Source organism: Sarcophilus harrisii, chromosome 1 (assembly GCF_902635505.1).
Source record: "Sarcophilus harrisii chromosome 1, mSarHar1.11, whole genome shotgun sequence".
NCBI lineage: Eukaryota > Metazoa > Chordata > Mammalia > Dasyuromorphia > Dasyuridae > Sarcophilus > Sarcophilus harrisii.
The window spans coordinates 630,379,652-630,399,543 of record NC_045426.1 but is presented as its reverse complement, the minus strand read 5'-3'; the positions used below and the strand labels follow the sequence as shown (position 1 = coordinate 630,399,543).

Here is a 19,892-nt window from a genome sequence, read left to right as displayed (position 1 = left end):
TAGCTATGTCCTAAGTTTTTTGGGGCTTCTAAAATTTATTTGTTTTGTTTTCTCTCCACTGTCAATATTATAGTACTTTTGAGTGTGGTATGGTGTGGTAAATTTAGAAATGGCTATCTCATCGGGTGACCTAGGTTCAGATCATAATTCTGCTTTTTGATTTTTACCTTGGACAGTTTGCTTTCTCTGCTAGCAATGACCTGGAAAGTGTTTTAATACTGACTTTCTGCAGAAAAATGTAACTATGGTTAACCTCTGTATTTGAAGTTGGAAACAGAAGACCTGTGGTCCACTCAGCTTCCTCACCTATAGCAAAGCTTCTTAAACTGTGGGTTCCAACCCCACATGGGGTTGTGAAAACTGGCAACAGTAAGACGTATCAAATGTTCAACCAAGATTTATTTATTAAAAAAATAAATATGCCATCCATCTCATTAGAATGCAAATTTTCTTTTATCTTTAATAAATCGCAAAATTATATGTATATCAAAGATTGTCTTAAAGTAAATTTCTTTATGGTTTTTGATGAGTAAATGTTTGATTTATATACCTGTTTTACATACCTATTTACCTATGGTCACATGAAAATTTCCCAGGCAAAAAGGACTTGGAAGTAGAAAAAGTTTAAGAAGTTCTGAATAAGTTAATGGGAAGTATCTAGACTATTCCACAATATTCTTGTTATGGAAGGGTTTATTAAATATTTCTACTGTCATAGAGTCATAAGCTTTGGAATTAAAAGGAGACTTAGGGATTGTCTAGTCCAACACCCTCATCTTATAAACATATGGTAAACTGAGGCATGGATAATCAATTTTCCAAACAGACAGTTTTGTTAACATTTTTTATTAATTTGCATTATTAACATTTTCTACATAACATAAGTCTAGACAATCAACAAAACAATATATCACCTCCTGATTGCCAGTTTCTCTCGGTCTTCCTTGTGGCCTCAGTTTCCATAGCTATTAAATCTTTGATCTTTGAAATAGAAGTTCTCAGATTCCCCTTTTGGAATTAAATTCTATGACTTCTATTATCATTGCTTTGTCAGGATCATTTTCATCTCCCTTTCCACAATTATTTATTGAAGGACTTGACAGACTAAATATTTAATTTATGCAATAGAAAAGTTGGGTTCTTTAAAAATTAACTAAAGACAAAACTTAGGAAACTAAGTAAAATAAACTTTAGGGCACAAGATTGTCAAGTTTCAGAGAAAGAGAATAATCTCCAAATATATCTCTGAAACTATCAATCTAAGGGATTTGCCAAGGCTGGTTGACCTTTGTGGTTGAAGATAGAATCAGAAATCTTAGGCTCTCCTTTGAGCTATAGTTTCCTTTTTGTTAAGATTAACTAATAATAAATATTTGGACTATTTCAAAATGTTCTTGTGATATAAATGCTTATCAGTTAATTCTATATTTCATATTACTGTATCATTGTATATACAAAATCATAGGATTTAGAGTTGGAAGAGACGTGGGGATCTTCTAGTTCAAAACTTCTCTGACAAGGTGGCAAATTGAGGCAAGGCAACAACTAATATCACATTGACAGTTAAGGATCAGGGCTAATGTTTGAATACATTTTCTGATTTTGCATCTAGTCTTCTTTTGGCTACAGGCAGATTTTTCTGAGTACAAATGCAGCTTACTTTCTGATATACCATATGGTAACTCTCCTCTTAGCACTAGGTGCCTGGCACCTGGTAGGACTTCCTTCTTCAGTCATTTTTTAGTCATGTCTGACTCTTCATCACTATATTTTGTGTTTTTTCCAACAGAGGAAATGGTTTGGCTTTCCATTTATTTCTCTAGCTCACTTTTCAGATGAGGCAAATAGTTAAGTGACTTGCTCAGGTTCACACAGCTAGTAAGTGGTGCTGGATTTGAAGTCCTGACTCCAGGTCCAGGACTCTGTCTATTGAAAATTTTGCTGCCTGTTCAGGTATTTAATAAATGTTTACTGACTGATTGATTGGTTTGTTCAAATGTTTACTAACTGATTGATTGGTTTGTTCGGTAGGGTACTTACTCTACCCATTTTGTCATGACTTCATATCTATCAGCCAGGTCCTCAATTTCATTAAACAAAACTTTATTAATAGCTATTATATATTATAGGTCTAGAAGATATATAAGGTTTACATAATCATGACATCTGCCCTCATGGAGCTTACAGTTTAGGGACAGTGATATAATATGGCACTTGGACAAAGAACAATAACACAAAAGAGCACATAAATGAATGTAAACAAAGTACTATGTATATGTGTTTCCTTTTATGACATAAACAACACAATTTAAGTGTGATATTTAAGTGAAGTATTTTAGCCTATTATTTCTACTCCTGAATTTTATGAGGCTCCTTAGCCATTCCCCCTTATCCCCCCCAAAAAAGTAACCAGTTAACTGAATATAAAAATCTCTAGAGAATGAGCCTTTTCTCAAATATGGCTTTACTCCCATGTTCTAAAAGCCTAATCATGCTTAAACACTATGGGTTGTCTTGAATCATTAGATGAGATGAAATTCCAATATCATTCCTAATACCTCTTACATAAACATGTAGAGTTCCTATTAAATCCAGGATCAAATATAAAAATCCTTTGTTTGATTTTTAAAATCCTTCATAACCTAGTGCCTTCTGGCCTTTTTAGCCTTCTTACACTATACTTTCTTCATGATCCAGTGATTCTGGGCCTCCTTCCTATTTTTTACTTAAGACGCTCCATCTCTGGACTCTAAGCATTTTCAATGGTTTGGCTGCATGCCTGGAATCATCTTTTTTCATTTCTGTCTCTTGTCTGTCTTTTAGTCTTAGCTAACATTTCCCTTTCAATAAGACGCTTGTGAATCCCCCTTAAATTGCTAATGATTTCCCTCTTTTAATTATCTCCAATTTTTTCTGTTTATATTTTTGATCCATTGTTCTATGTCATCTTCATTAGATTGTGAGCTTCTTGAGAACAGACACGTCTCCCTTTCTCTCTGTCCTTCTCTTTCTCTGCTTCTCTTTCTCCTTTTCTTCCACCTTCTCTCTTTCTCTCTGTGTCTTTCTGAGTCTCTGTCTCTCTCTCATACACACACATACACCCTCTTACACACAAACAGGCAGACACACACACGCACACATTCATGTTCTTTGTATTCCTAGCACTTGGCACAGAACTTATACATAGTAGATATTTGTTGTCTTGACAAAGAATTGCAAAGGATCTTAGATACTATCTAGTCAAATCTGAAAATGCCCAGGAATGCTTTCCAAAACATAATTAGCACGGGTTCATCTAGTGAACTAGTGAATTAACTCAGCTTAAACCTGCAAATGACAAGGAAATCAGTACTTCCCCAAACAGACCCTTCAATCATTAGACAGCTTTCATCATTAGGAAGTGCTTAATTTCATTGTGTACAAATCTGACACAGTATAACTTCCAACCATTGCTTTTTCTAGCTCTACTCCAATGTATCTTTTTATGAGACACTTATTTTCCCAGGCTAAATGGCCCATAAGGAGCTCCTAGGAGCTCCTACTACCTGTGATGTGGCTAGCCCTGCTCTAACCTGGTCTCCTACTTCTGGATATATACCAGTTTTTGAATGGTACTTAGCAAAGGGATACTTCAAATTACCATTAATATTTCACATATGGTTCCTTAGGAAAAATGCAATTGATTTTTATTGCAATGGGGAAAAATATAATGTTAGAAATAAATACTTTTAAGATTTTGCTTTCTGCAGTCACATCTTTCCCTCTGTGGTGGCAGAAACCATTCAGGTGTATAAAAAAATCACTGAGATTTGACATCTGGCACTGGACTCTTCAGCGATTTCCTTTCTTAGAATTTCTAAACTGCTGTTTCAGCATTTCTCTTCCAATTCAATCCTATTAGCCTATTTCCTGTAATGAAACAGTTTGTTTTTCTGCCAAGACATCCAATACCAAAAGGGGAAAAAAATGAAGATTCTGCGACTGCTTTACTACTGAAATTAAAAAGGATTTTCTATAAGTATCACTTTGTGATAGTCTAGGGGCCAAAATGTAAATGCCAGTATTGAAGTAGCTTTGGACTTTCAAATTACAGCATACACTATGCACACTAGCTATATGACTTTTAGTAAATTATTAATGTCTCTAGGCTCCAGTTTCCTCATCTGTAAAATGGGGAGAGTGATAGTCTTTTCATCTGTTATATAATGTGTTGTAAAGAAAACACTTTCTAAACTCTAAAGTGTTGGTGTTTTTTCTCTTTAAAATATAATAATAATATGGTTCTCTCTGGGAGAAAGCAGGTTTTCTCGGGGAGGTTTCCTGGAGGCAGCCTTGGTTTCAGTTACAAGTAAATAATTACTCCAAAATCGCAGCCAGCTGATAAAAGTTCAGATCTTTTATTGTGTCCTTCAATATAGCCTGGTTAGCTCAGGCCTCTCTCTCTGCTTGGTTCCAAGAGCTCCCTCCGAATGTCTCCAAATCCAAAGGTTTGTCCTTCAGACTCCAGCCAGCACCAAGGTGGAAGATTCAATGAATCTCTTTTGCCTCAAAGATAGGGCTTGTGGGCTTCCTCCCAGAGTGCTCCTCTCTAACCCCAGTCAATGTTCTGGAGAAATTCTCAGCTCTAAGAGCTTCCTGTATATATATGATCTCCCAAAGGTTAACTCCTCCTTCTAGAGAGAATGGGATTCTGGGTTATCTCCCAGAGTGCTCTCTGGCCCTAAGAACTTCAAGGGAAGTTTGAACACAAGCATTATTGTCTATCAGTTGTACTTAGTACCTTGTTTCAAGTTCCGGCCCAAAACATCTCCTTCCAAGATCAAATCAATCATATTGAACCATGCCAAATTAGATAATTATTGTCTCTATCAACTCTAATGGCTTAACACTTTGTAAAGATTCTAACACTAAAGATCTGTTTTTTCATTTTGAGGATATTGAAGGGCATAAAATCAATAAGAGACATGCTTTCTAAGGGGCATATGTTTGTTTCAGTATATAATACACACATATATGTATACATAAAATTTGTATATATAAACACACACACATACATATATACATAATATGGGCAGCTAGTTAACATAATGAATAGGTTGCTGTACCTGAAAATAAAGACTACTTAACTTTCTTTTGAACTCATCTTTGATTTTAAATCTGGTCTTGGATGCTTACTGTGTGACCTTCTTCAAGTTACTTAAATCTATTTGTCTCAGTTTGAGTTGGAGAAGGAAATGACAAACCACTATAGTATCTTTGGAATTGAATACCACTGAAAAGTCAACAACAACAAAAGCACATTATTTATATATATTTATATATATATATATATTTATATATATAATATATAATATATATATATAATAATATATATAATATATATATATATTATATATATATGTGTGTGTGTGTGTGTGTGTGTATATATATATATACACACACATGCAAGTACATATATACACATACACATATGCATTCAAAATATATACACATTATTTACACACACACACACATACACACACACACACACACACATATATATATATATATATATATATATATACTCCCATACCTTATGCACAAATTTGCTTATGTTAAATATTTATATGAAACACATAAAAAAGAAACCCTATAAAAATTTTATTATACTTTTGTATCTATTAAATAGTTAAGAAATACATAAGTACTTTAATAAATAGTGGCAGCATCTGTGGCTTGAGGCAACTGTTCACCCTGTGTCAAAAGTTCTTCTGGGTCCTAGGTTGTTAAAATCAACAGTGGGAGGAGGTTGAGTATGTGCTTATGAACCAGCCCTCTTCTGCTTAAACTCCTACTGTACCAGATGATGTACAATAAAAATGATACTTGAAAAAGACCTAGAGTTTGCTTAGCAATGTGGGTATTTGAAGGGATGTGGCTTGTGCATTATTGTGAAGACATGGAAAGAGATCAGAAATCAGAAGGAATGTTGTAACACCAGATGTGGATATGTGTGGCTCTTTATCCTCTTGTCTCTTCTGTACTGACTTAAAATATAAATGCAATATCTTCTTCTTTACTAGACTATTCCTTTCATACAGAAGCTGCCTGTATGGTTCCATATTCATTTGGATGCCATGCACAACTATTTTACTACATTCAGCATCTTAATCATCATGTTCAGGTTATTGCAACTATTTTTCATGACATGTAAAACACTCAAAATTCCTACACAGTTTAGTTAAATTGAATGGTGTTTTTTTTACACTCCTTGCTCTTTCTTACAGACAAAATTACCCAAAAGAAACCACAAAATTTGTGATATGCTTAAATTGTTCACTAATATAACACTTGTGTTGAAAGAAATTTGCATTGTTAAAACAAACATTATAGCAGAAACAGGTTTATTCACATACATGCTTACATGCATGTGTGTATGTATGTATATATACATATATGTGTGTAATGTATATATGTACATATACATAACTGTTTATGCTGTTTATTGCTTATGTTGAATATTTATATGAAACACATAAAAAAGAAACCCAATAAAAATTTTATTATACTTTTGTATCTATTAAATAGTTAAGAAATAAATACTATAATAAATAGTGGCAGCATCTGTGGCATTATTTTAGTAGTATTCAGATTTTGAGAGTTAAAAAGAATTTCAGTGGACATCTAATTCCGTGTATAATTGAAAGAAAAAAATCCTCACAATAACATATCCAATAGGTAGGTATTTTAAAATTATTTTTAAATGCTGCAAAGAGGGGGCTACTTATCACCTTAATGAACCAGACATTGCAACCTATAATCCTTATTATTTCCTGATTTCACATCTGCTAGAATGTAAGTTTCTTGAGGGTAATGATTTCAATTTTTCTCTTTGTTTCTAAAATGCCTAACAGTAGTGCCAGGCATATGGAATACATACATCTTTTATATTGATTGTTTTTTGTACTGTCATCCACTGCCTCCAAAACCTTTGTCTACCTTCCTCTTTTCTAGAATACCTTCCTACTATCAATATCCATTAAACCTTTCTTTCTTATCCTGCAAGGCATAGATCAAGTGGAATCACTCCCAAGAATCCTTTTTCCTCAATCCAATCTTAACTGGACATGATTTCTTCCTTTTCCAAATTCTCATAGCAGTTAGCATGAATCATTCCTATGCTCTAATATTCTATTTTTTAAATAGTTATTTGCATGATTATCTTGTCTTCTTTACATAGTAGACTTAATAAATGGTTACTAATTGATTGAATTAGCAAGTGAATGTATAGTTAAACAGTATATCTGTAACCTCAATGCTCTCACTGTGACATAAATACTAGAGTTTCCCAAAAGCAGAAGAATTAGCCAATTATCAGACTAAAGATAAAAAGAAAAAGAAGGGGGAAATCCAGGAGAAGGAGGGTCATGGGAGAACAGAAGAGTGGGAGTCTGACCTAATTTTTTTTCTTAGTAGCAGGTGGCTGACGCACATTTTCTCCTCCTCTTCTTTCTCTCCTCCCACCTTCCCCTCAGAGGGGAGGGGGAAACCAGATGGGGGAATAGTTGGTTGAAGCTTAAGGACAAATTCAAGGAGACTCAACGTGGGTAGAATCAGGTTTATAGATTTCTAAAGGAGTAATAGAATCATAGAATGTTAGAGCTTGAAGAGACTTGAGAATGTAGAAAATGATAGCACCTCAGTATTCTCCTAGTTCATAGAACACATTTTTCTACACATATGTAAGAGATGAGCAAAATCAGGTCATTTGAAGTGAAATGACAAATCACTCCCCTGTTAAAATCAGAGGCAGGATTTGAACTCAGATCTTCTGACTCCTGAGTCAGTTCTCTTTCCCCTGAACAATCAGTCAATTTATCTTTTAGCTACATAAGAGTTGGAGTTTAGAATGGTGAGGTGAGTTGTCTAGTTGGTTTATGGTAGTCTTGGGATTGTCGTGAATGCTTCCTCCTGGGAGGTCATTTCCTAGTCTTGTGCTTTTCCCAATGTATAGGCTTACTTTCATGGGATCCTATGTCCTTATCCTTAGTGGCACCTTGTGTAACCTCATAAAAACTAAATTTGCACATTCTGTGCCCTGTATTGCTGAAGTGGTTTATCAGAGTAATTGATGGTTCCAAATGGTGTGTTTGGGTTTAGTCCCAAATGTTGGGGTTCAGACATATGAAGAATTCACAATGGCCATTGGCTTTGACAAACTATAAGTTTATTTAAGAGAAAAGGTTACCAGGAATGATAAATTTGAAATAGAGTTGGGAGAGCATATAGTTAGTGAGCAAAGGGGTTTTAACAACTAATGATGGAAAAGACAAATTTCCCAGTTAACCAAGAAAAAGGGACATTTTGATTAGATTGAAGTATGCCTTTAGGTGGCAGGAGGACCCTAAAAGAGTAAGTTAGCTATAGAAGGACAAAGAATAGAGGCAAAATGTAGGATAAGAAGAGAGATACTAGGTGGTGTGGGGAAAATGGGAGGGAAAAACACTATAAAGCACTATTGTATTGGGTGTAACTCACAGAAGTTCTGCAAAAATGGTGTGAGCCATGACAGATATGGGAAATTTTACCTCAGGAGTTTGACATAACTCAAATTTTTGACCAGACATAGCAAGATAGGGCTGCTCTCTACAGAGAATGGAACAGTGAGGCCAGATTGATCCCTATCAATATTCTTCTCTGCCTGCTCCAGAGTGCAATTCCATCAATATTTTGGTCTCTCTCTGCCAGCCTCACTCAGTTACTCAGGACCTCATAATTCCCATAGGTTTCTTTTGCTATTATAATCTGATGCCTCAGCTCAGACACAATTCCTGGAGGTGATTTTGAGTGGCATAACAGCATCAGCTATTTAAAATTTCAAGGGTTTAAGGCCCTTCCCCCCATTCTTGTCCCCCTTTTTAGTTAAAGATAAGTTTGATGTGGGGGGAGAAAGTAAGGTGATCAGGACTCTGGAGACCTGAGAGCTCAAACTGGGTTTGAACATAGCTTCAGTTTGAATCTGTGTTTTCTGTTTCTGAACTCAGTCTTCTTCCCTTTTTACCTCACTGACCCTTTTTACCTCACTGATTTTAAAAGCTAAAGTCTCAGATAATATTTCAAAAGTTTTCCTCCACCCCATCTCAAATTTTCAACCCTCTTTAGTCATCTTCTTAAATATTAAATATTTGCAAAGAAAGTGCAGCAACTTATAAACAGGATAAGATGCTATGACTAAGTGAGATTTATATCAGGAATGCAGGGCTGGTTCAATATTATATTGAATGATATTGATCATATTGAGTACCATAATCAACCATATCAGTTAACAAAACCAATAGAAATTATATGGTAATCTCAATAGATGCAAAAAAAAAAAACCACTTTGGACAGAAGATAGCACCATTCCTATTAAAAATACTAGAGCGCATAGGGATAAAGAGAGTTTTCCTTAAAATAATAAGCAGCATGTATCTAAAACCAACAGTAAGCATAATTTGTAATGGAGAGAAATTGGATGCATTCCCAATAAGATGAGAGGTGAAACAAGGATGTCCAGTATCACCAATATTATTCAACATTATACTAGAAATGTTGGCTTTATCAATAAGAAAAGAAAAAAAAATTAAAGGAATTATAATAGACAATGAAGAAATACAACTATCACTCTTTGCAGATGATATGATGATATACTTAGAGAATCCTAGAAAATCATCCAAAATTTTACTGGAAACAATTTACAGTTTTAGAAAAATTGCAAGATATAAACTAAACCCACAGAAATCATTGGCATATAATATATATGTATATTATTGATAGTCAATCAACAAGAGATAGAAGGAGAAATTCCATTTGAAATTACTATAGACAAAATAAAATATCTGAGGATCTACCTGCCAAGACAAACCCAAGAATTATATAAACAAAATTACAAAATACTTCTCACAGAAATAAAGTTAGAACTAAACAATTGGACAGATATCAGCTGTTCATGGCTATGCTGAGCTAATACAATAAAAGAAAATCCTGCTTCTGAATTGGGGTACTTGTTCAGTAGGCAAATCAAAACGCCAAAACATTATTTAATAGAATTAGAAAAAAGGATAACAAAATTCAAGTGGAAGAGCAAAAGGTAAAGAATATCAAGGGAATTTTTATTTTTTTATTTTTTTTTTTTTTATTTAATAGCCTTTAATTTACAGGATATATACATGGGTAACTTTACAGCATTAACAATTGCCAAACCTCTTGTTCCAATTTTTCACCTCTTACCCCCCCACCCCCTCCCCTAAATGGCAGGATGACCAGTAGATGTTAAATATATTAAAATATAACTTAGATACACAATAAGTATACATGACCAAAACATTATTTTGCTGTACAAAAAGAATCAGACTCTGAATTATTGTACAATTAGCTTGTGAAGGAAATCAAAGATGCAGGTGTGCATAAATATAGGGACTGGGAATTCAATGTAATGGTTTTTAGTCATCTCCCAGAGTTCTTTTTCTGGGTATAGCTAGTTCAGTTCATTACTGCTCCATTAGAAATGATTTGGTTGATCTCGTTGCTGAGGATGGCCTGATCCATCAGAACTGGTCATCATCTAGTATTGTTGTTGAAGTATATAATGATCTCCTGGTCCTGCTCATTTCACTCAGCATCAGTTCGTGTAAGTCTCTCCAGGCCTTTCTGAAATCATCCTGTTGGTCATTTCTTACAGAACAGTAATATTCCATAATTTTCATATACCACAATTTATTCAGCCATTCTCCAACTGATGGACATCCATTCAGTTTCCAGTTTCTAGCCACTACAAAAAGGGCTGCCACAAACATTCGTGCACATACAGGTCCTTTCCTTCTTTATAATCTCTTTGGGATATAATCCCAGTAGTAACACTGCTGGATCAAAGGGTATGCACAGTTTGATAACTTTTGAGCATAGTTCCAAACTACTCTCCAAAATGGTTGGATTCGTTCACAACTCCACCAACAATGAATCAATGTCCCAGTTTTCCGCATCCCTCCAACAATCATCATTATTTTTTCCTGTCATCTTAGCCAATCTGACAGGTGTGTAGTGGTATCTTAGAGTTGTCTTAATTTGCATTTCTCTGATTAATAATGACTTGGAGCATCTTTCATATGACTAGAAATAGTTTCAATTTCTTCATCTGAGAATTGTCTGTTCATATCCTTTGACCATTTTTCAATTGGAGAATGGCTTGATTTTTATAAATTAGAGTTAATTCTCTATATATTTTGGAAATGAGGCCTTTATCAGAACCTTTGACTGTAAAAATATTTTCCCAGTTTATTGCTTCCTTCTAATCTTGTCTGCATTAGTTTTGTTTGTACAAAACTTTTCAGTTTGGTATAATCGAAATTTTCTATTTGTGATCAGTGATGATCTCTAGTTCTGCTTTGGTCATAAAGACCTTCCCTTCCACAGGTCTGAGATGTAAACTATCCTATGTTCCTCTAATTTATTAATGGTTTCATTCTTTATGCCTAGGTCATGAACCCATTTTGACCTTATCTTGGTGTCTGCTTAAGTATGGATCAATGCCTAGTTTCTGCCATATTAGTTTCCAATTTTCCCAGCAATTTTATCAAACAGTAAGTTCTTATCCCAAAAGCTGGGATCTTTGGGTTTGTCAAAGACTAGGTTGCTATATTTGTTGACTGTTTTATCCCTTGAACCTAATCTATTCCACTGATCAACTAATCTATTCCTTAGCCAATACCAAATAGTTTTGGTAACTGCTGCTCTATAGTATAGTTTTAGATCTGGTACAGCTAAGCCACCATCATTTGATTTTTTTTTATTAATTCCTTGAAATTCTTGACCTTTGTTTTCCATATGAACTTTGTTGTTATTTTTCTAGGTCATTAAAATAGTTTTTTGGGAGTCTGATTGGTATAGCGCTAAATAAATAGATTAGTTTAGGTAATATTGTCATCTTTATTATATTTGCTCGCCCTATCCAAGAGCATTTAATATTTTTCCAATTGGTTAGATCAGACTTAATTTGTGTGAAAAGTGGTCTGTAATTTTGCTCATAAAGTTTCTGATTTTCCCTTGGCAGATAGATTCCTAAATATTTTATATTATCAGTAGTTCCTTTAAATGGAATTTCTCTTTGTAACTCTGACTGTTGGATTTTGTTAATGATATATAAGAATGCTGATGACTTATGTGGGTTTATTTTATAACCAGCAACTTTGCTAAAGTTGTGGATTATTTCTAATAACTTTTTAGCAGAATCTCTGGGGTTCTCTAAGTATACCATCATGTCATCGGCAAAGAGTGATAATTTGGCTTCCTCATTGCCTATTCTTATTCCTTTAATCTCTTTCTCAGCTCTTATTGCTATAGCTAGCGTTTCTAATACAATATTAAATAGTAACGGTGATAGTGGGCAACCTTTTTCACTCCAGATCTTATTGGGAATGGTTGCAGTTTGTCTCCATTACATATGATGCTTACTGATGGTTTTTATTAGATGCTGCTGATTATTTTAAGGAAAAGTCCATTTATTCCTATACTCTCAAGTGTTTTTAATAGGAATGGATGTTGGATTTTGTCAAATGCTTTCTCTGCATCTATTGTGATGATCATATGGTTTTGGTTAATTTGGTTATTAACATGGCCAATTATATTGATAGTTTTCCTAATATTGAACCAGCCCTGCATTCCTGGTATAAATCCTACTTGATCATAGTGTATTATCCTGAGATGATTTTCTGTAGTCTTTTGCTAGTATCTTATTTAAGATTTTAGCATCAATATTCATTAGGAGATTGGTCTATAATTTTCTTTCTCTGTTTTCAGCCTACCTGGTTTAGGTATCAGTACCATGTCTGTGTCATAGAAGGAATTTGGTAGGACTCCTTCATTCCCTATTTTATCAAATAATTTATATAGCATTGGGGCCAATTGTTCTTTAAATGTTTGGTAAAAATTCACATGTAAATCCATCTGGTCCTGGGGATTTTTTCTTAGGGAGTTGTTTAATTGCCTGTTCTATTTCTTTTTCTGAAATGGGACTATTCAAGCAATTTACTTCTTCCTCTGTTAGTCTGGGAAGTCTGTATTTTGAGGTAGTCATCCATTTCACTTAGGTTATCAAATTTATTGGCATAAAGTTGAGCAAAATAACTCCTATTATTTCTCTAATTTCTCTTCATTGGTGGAAAGTTCTCCCTTTTCATTTTAAGACTACTAATTTCATTTTCCTCCCTCCTTTTTCTAATCAGATTTACTAAAAGGCTTATCTATTTTATTGGCTTTTTCATAGAACCAACTCTTAGTTTTATTAATTAGTTCAATAGTTTTTTACTTTCAATATTTTTAATTTCTCCTTTTAATTTTAGAATTTCAATTTAGTATTTGATTGGGGGTTTTTAATTTGGTCTTTTTTTAGTTTTTAGTTGCAAGCCCAATTCATTAATCTTTTCTTTCTCTGTTTTATTCAAGTAAGCCTCTAAGGATATAAAATTCCTCTTATTACGCTTTGGCTGCATCCCACAAATTTTGGTATGATGTCTCATCATTGTCATTATCTTGAGTGAAATTATTAATTGTATCTATAATTTGCTGCTTCACCCAATCATTCTTTAAGATGAGATTGTTTAGTTTCCAATTACTTTTTGGTCTATTTCCCTAACTTTTTGTTGAATGTAGTTTTATTGCATCATGATCTGAAAAGAAAGCATTTACTATTTCTGCTTTCTTGCATTTTATTTTGAGGTCTTTATGTCCTAATATATGGTCAATTTTTGAATAGGTTCCATGAACTGCTGAGAAGAAAGTATATTCTCTTCATCTCCATTCAATTTTCTCCAAAGATCCAACATACCTAATTTTTCTAATATTCTATTTACTTTTTAATTTCTTTCTTATTTGTTTTGTGGTTTGATTTGTCTAATTCTGAGAGTGCAAGGTTGAGATCTCCTACTATTACAGTTTTGTTGTCTATTTCTTCTTGCAACTCTTTTAACTTCTCCTTTAGGAAGCTGAGTGCCATACCACTTGGTGCATATATGTTTAATATTGATATTGCTTCGTTGTTTATGCTACCCTTTAGCTGGATGTAGTTTCCTTCCTTATCTCTTTTAATTAGATCAATTTTTACTTTTGCTTGATCTGAGATAAGGATGCTACCCTGCTTTTTGACTTCACCTGAAGTATAATAGATTTTGCTCCAGCCTTTTACCTTTACTCTATATGTATCCCCTGCTTTTAAATGTGTTTTGTAAACAACATATTGTAGGGTTCTGACTTTGATCCAGTCTGCTATCTGCCTCCTCTTATGGGGAGTTCATCCCATTCACATTTACGGTTAGAATTACTAAATCTGTATTTCCTGCCATCCTAATAACCCCAGATTGTGCTTTACTTATTCTTGCCTCCCCAACCCTCTTTCCCCTTTTAAACTTATGTACCTCTTGTATCACGATACTTATCCTCTTTATAATCCCTCCCCCCCTTTGAGTCTTTCCCCTTCCTTCCCTTATTACTTTTTCTTTTCCCTTTTCCTCTCCCCCGTTTTTAATGAGGCGAGAGAGAATTTTCTCTAAAACAAATGTCAATTATTTTTCCTTTGAGCCAACTCTGATGAGAGTAAGATTCACACAATGTTCCTCCCCCTCTCTAAATTCCCTCAGATATGATAAGTTTCCTTAGCCTCTTTGTGGGATGTGGTTTCCCTTTTTATCCCTCCTTCCCACCTTATTCTGCCATCATCCTTTTCCATATCTACTTCCCTTTTTTTATGTTATATCAGTACTATCAAATTTTACATGTATTTTTTTTGTATATCCACAACCGAAATACAATTCTCAAGAGTTATTTTTACCTTTTCTGCATCTTGAGTTCTATTCTTGGAGATCAAATTTTTGTTTAGTTCTGGTTTTTCTTCAGAAACAAATGGAATTCATTTGTTTCATTAAACGTCCATCTTCTATCCTGGAAGAAAATGCTCAGCTTAGCTGGGTAGTTTATTCTTGGCTGCATCCCAAGTTCTTGTGCCTTTCGGAATATCATATTCCAGGCCCTTCTTTCCTTTAATGTAGAGGCAGCCAGATCTTGGGTGATCCTTATTGTGGCACCTCGGTATTTAAATGGTTTTTTTTTTGGCTGCTTGTAAAATTTTTTCCTTAATCTGATAGTTCTGAAATTTTGCCACAATATTCCTTGGGTTTTATTTTAGGGTTTCTTTCAGAAGGTGTTCGATGAATTCTTTCAATGCCTATTTTACCTTCTGATTCTATTACATCTGGGCAGTTCTCTTTGATGATTTCTTGTAAAATAGTATCTAGGCTCTTTTTTCATCATAGTTTTCGGAAAGTCCAATAATCCTCAGATTATCTCTCCTAGATCTATTTTCCAAGTCTGTCATTTTAGCAAGTAGATAATTCATGGTTTTTTCCAGTTTGTCATTTTTTTGGTTTTGCTTGACTGATTCTTGCTGTCTCAATGCATCATTAGTTTCAATTTGTTCAGTTCTAATTTTTAAAGAATTATTTTCTTCATTAGCTTTTTACTTCTTTCTGTATATGTCCAATTGAGTTTTGAATGTATTGTTTTGGTCTGTGGAATTTTTTTCCATTTCACTAATTTTTTTTTTTAGTGAATTATTTTCTTTTCCAATTCACAAATCCTACTTTCTAGTGAATTCTTTATTTTTTCCAATTCACAATTCTTACTTTCCTGAGATTTTTTTATTTTTTCCAATTCACCAATTTTGTTTCCCTGCACTTCCTGGGAATTTTTTAACTTTTCCAATTCGTATTTCAGGAAGTTGTTGCTCTCTTGTAAGGCTTCTCTTTCCTTTCCCCATTTATCTTCTAACTCTCTTTTGAGACTTTTAATGGTCTCTTCTATGAGAGCATTATGTAAAGGAGGACAGTCTGATGCATTTTTGCTGTTTGAGGTCTCTTCAGGTTTGCTGACCTGCTCTTTTTCTGCATAGAAGCTGTCGATTGTTCTTTTCATCTTTTTATTCATGTTTTAAAGCCTTTAGGGTAGGTCTCCTAGGTAAGGGGGTTACCAGCTTCCTCTGCAGAGCAGGGAAAGATGTAAACCGATTTCCGGCTCCGAGGTATGGGAGTGCTCTGGGTGAGAGTTTTCCCTTCCCCCAACAGGAAGTGGATTCAGCACTGGCCGAGCTATCAAACGGCTTAGTAGGGCTGAGTGGATTATCGATTGCCCTTGGCTAGAGACTAAGGGGTGAAAGTGTCACAGCCCAGGCCGGAGCTTCTTGTGGGACTGTGAGTATTAGCAGCTGACCGCGGACCACAGACCGCAGACCACAGACCGCAGACCGCAGACCGCAGACAGCCACAAACTCTGCCCAGTGTCTCTGCCTGATGCAAATCGGCCCTGGAAAAGCTCTATGGCCCCAAGCCGAGCTCCCCCCTGCGCAGATTGGAGGCTAACCCGGGGCTGCGTCCTCCTGCCGTGCAGGATCACAACTGCCCCAAGGAAAAGCCCTTACTGCGGGTTGGGGCTGCGCGCTTGTGCTGAGATCTGTGCCTTCACCCTGGGTTTGAGACTCTCCTCGGAACCTAATTTCTGTCCCCGTCTGCGCCGATCTCCCCCCTGGCCCCGGAACCAACCTTTTTTGGCGAGACTGCAGATTTTCTTCGGCCGGTGAGTTGTTCTACTTCTTATCTTTACGAATTGTAGCAGTCAAGACTATTTTTGAGGCTCGATATAATATTGATAAAGAGGGTAAGAGAAGAGCTTAGAAAGACGCGTGTGTCTTCTCCGCCATCTTGGCTCCGCCCCCGAATATCAAGGGAATTAATGAAAAACAAAAACAAAGGATGGTGGCTTAGCAGTATCAAACCTAAAACTATATTATAAAACAGCATTCATCAAAACCATTTGGTATGGACTATGAAATAGAGTGGTAGATCAGTAGAATAGATTAGATACACATGATACAATAATAAGGCCTATAGCGATCTAGTTTTTATAACCTCCCAAACCCAAGCTTCTGGAATAAGAACTTACTATTGACAAAAAATTGCTGGGAAAACTAGAAAATAATGTTTCAGAAACTCAGCACCGACATATCTCACATCCCATACCAAAATAAGGTTAAAATGGGAACATGATCTGGGCATAAAGGATGATGCCATAAACAAATTAGGAAAAGAAGACATAAATTACCTATTGAATCTTTGGAGAAGTAACATATTTATGACTAAAGAACAACTTGAGAATATTTTGAAAGACAAAATGGAGCAACTTTGATTACATTAAAGTTTTTGCACAAAGAAAATAGAAACAAGATTAAAAGGGAAATAGAAAGTTGGGAAAAAACCTTACAGCTAGTGTTTCTGATAAAGGGCTCATTTCTAAAATAAGTAAAGAACTGTGTCAAATTTAGAAGACTACTAATTCCCCAATTGATAAATGGTCAAAGAATATGAACAGACTATTTTCAGATGATGAAATTAATGCCATCTATAGTTTAAAATGCTCTCAATCACTATTGATTAGAGAAAGACAAATTAAAATAAATCTGAGCTACAACCTGATAACTCACAGAATGTTTAAGATGACAGGAAAAGATAATGATAAATGTTTGCGGGGGATGTGGGAAAACTGGGACACTAATGTTCTGTTGGTAGAGTTGTAAAATGATCCAACCATTCTGGAAAGCAATTTGGAAATATGCCCAAAGGGCTATAAAACTGTACTTACCCTTTGACCCAATAGTACCATTACTGAGTCTGTAGTCTAAGTAAATCTTAAAGGAGGGAAAAGGACCAATATGTGCAAAAATGTTTGTAGCAGCTCTTTTTGTGGTAGCAAAGAATTGGAAAATGAGAAGATGCCCATCAACTGCGGAGTGGCTGAACAAATTGTGGTATATGAAGGTAATGAAATATTATTGTTCTATAAAAAATAAGGCCTGATTTCATAAAGGCCTGGAAAGATTGACATGAACTGATCATGAGTGAAACAAGAATAACCAGGAATACATTGGACACAATAACAGCAAGAATGTTCAATGATTAACTATGAAAAGTTTGATGTTTCTCAGTGGTTCAGTGATCTAAAGCAATCCCAATAGACTTTGGATAGAAAATGCCATATGAATTTAAAAAAAAAAAAAACCTAAGGAGAACAAATATAAATCAACATGTGCTATGTTTATTTCTTTTTCTTATTTTTTTAAATATCTATCATGGTTTTTATCTTTCGCTCTGATTTTTCCCTCCAGTATGTTTTATAAGATAATGTATATTAAAAATGAATAAATTTACTAGAAAAAAATTACGTGTATTCAATTTCAAGCCCAACTTATTGTGGTTAGTTCTGTTTTTTTTTTTTTTTTTCATCATATTTTATCGAGTAGTTTGGAGTTATATAGCACTTTTGGCATAGTTCCAAATTACTTTCCAGAATGGTTGAATAAGTTCACAACTCCACCAACAGTACATTAATGTCCTGATTTTCATAATGCTGTCCAACATTTATAATTTTTTTTAGTCATATTGGCCAATCTGAAAGGCATAAGGCAGTCCCTCAGATTTGGTTTAATTGGTTTAATCATCTGAAAACTGCCTGTTCATACTCTTTGATCACGTTTCAATTAGAGAATGACTTGTATTCTCATAAATTTTCCTCAGTTTTCTATACATTTGAGAAATGAGACTGTTATCAGAGACATCTAAGATAGCTTGTTTCTCAGCTTTCTGTTTTCCTTATAATCTTGTTTGCTTTGATTTTGTTTGAAATTTTAATTGTATTTTATTTTTGTAATTTTAATTTTTGTATTTTGTACAATTGTAATTGTAATTTTAATTAAATTAAAAATTTTACTTTAAAATAATCAAAATTTTCAATTTCATATTTTGTATTGTTCTTTATCTTTTGTTTGATGATGAACCTGTAACTCACTTAACTTTTCCTTTAGCTTAACTTTTCCTTTAGTAATTGGGATATTAACTAGTTGGTGCCTATATTATTGGTTTGGCTATTCATTGACTTTGATCCCTTCATTGACTTTGATCCCTTTTAGCAAGATGTAGTTTCCTTCCTTAGATGTATTAATTAGATCTATTTTTAATTTTTGCTTTCTTTGAGATCAGAATTACTACCACTGCTGTTTTTTTTACCTTGAGTTGAATAATAATAGGTTCTGCTTAGCCTTATCTTTACTCTTTGTATGTGTCTCTGTTCCAACTATATTTTTTGTAAACTACATATTTATTTACATTGTTGGGGAGAGTTTAATCCCATTCTCATTCATAATTATAATGACTACCTGTGTATTTATCTCCATCCCATTTTTCCTCTTCTTACTCTTTTCTATTTTCATCCTTTCCCTTCTTGACAATGTTTTGCTTCTATTTCCTCCCCCTGCCATGCCATCTGTCCTCTCTCCTGCCTCAGACCCCCCCCCCCCCCCCCCCCCCCCCCCCCCCCCCCCCCCCCGCCAACATTTTATTTAATCTCCTCCCCTCTTATTTTACTACTGGGTAAGATAAATAATTCTATTTAACTAATGGTGTATATTATTCCTTCTTTGTGCCAATACTGATGTAAGATTCAAACAAGACTCATTGCCCATCCTCGAATATTCTTCATTATAATAGGTTTCTTGCACCTCTTCATGTGAAATAAATTGTGCCATTCTACCTCTCTCTTTCTTCTGCACATAGTGTATTCCTCTTTCTTATTCCTTAATTTCTTTTTCAGTGTCATGCATTATCCACCTAGATTCATCTTATACCTGTACTCTCTGTCTATATATATATATTCCTTCCAACTATGCTATGAGTTGTACAATTTTTAAGAATTACAACTGTGATCTTCCCATGTAGCAATGTTAACAGTTCAGTTCTATTGAATCCCTTATGTTTTCTTTTCCCTTTTTTCCTTTCTAGGCT

General features: G+C 34.6%; 1 protein-coding gene across 1 annotated transcript in view; it reads left to right on the top strand.

The window, feature by feature from the left end:
* The window catches only part of FAM135B (family with sequence similarity 135 member B), a 412,962-nt gene that overhangs the window by 12,193 nt on the left and 380,877 nt on the right, over positions 1 to 19,892 (top strand). The gene's annotated exons all lie outside the window — the stretch shown is intronic.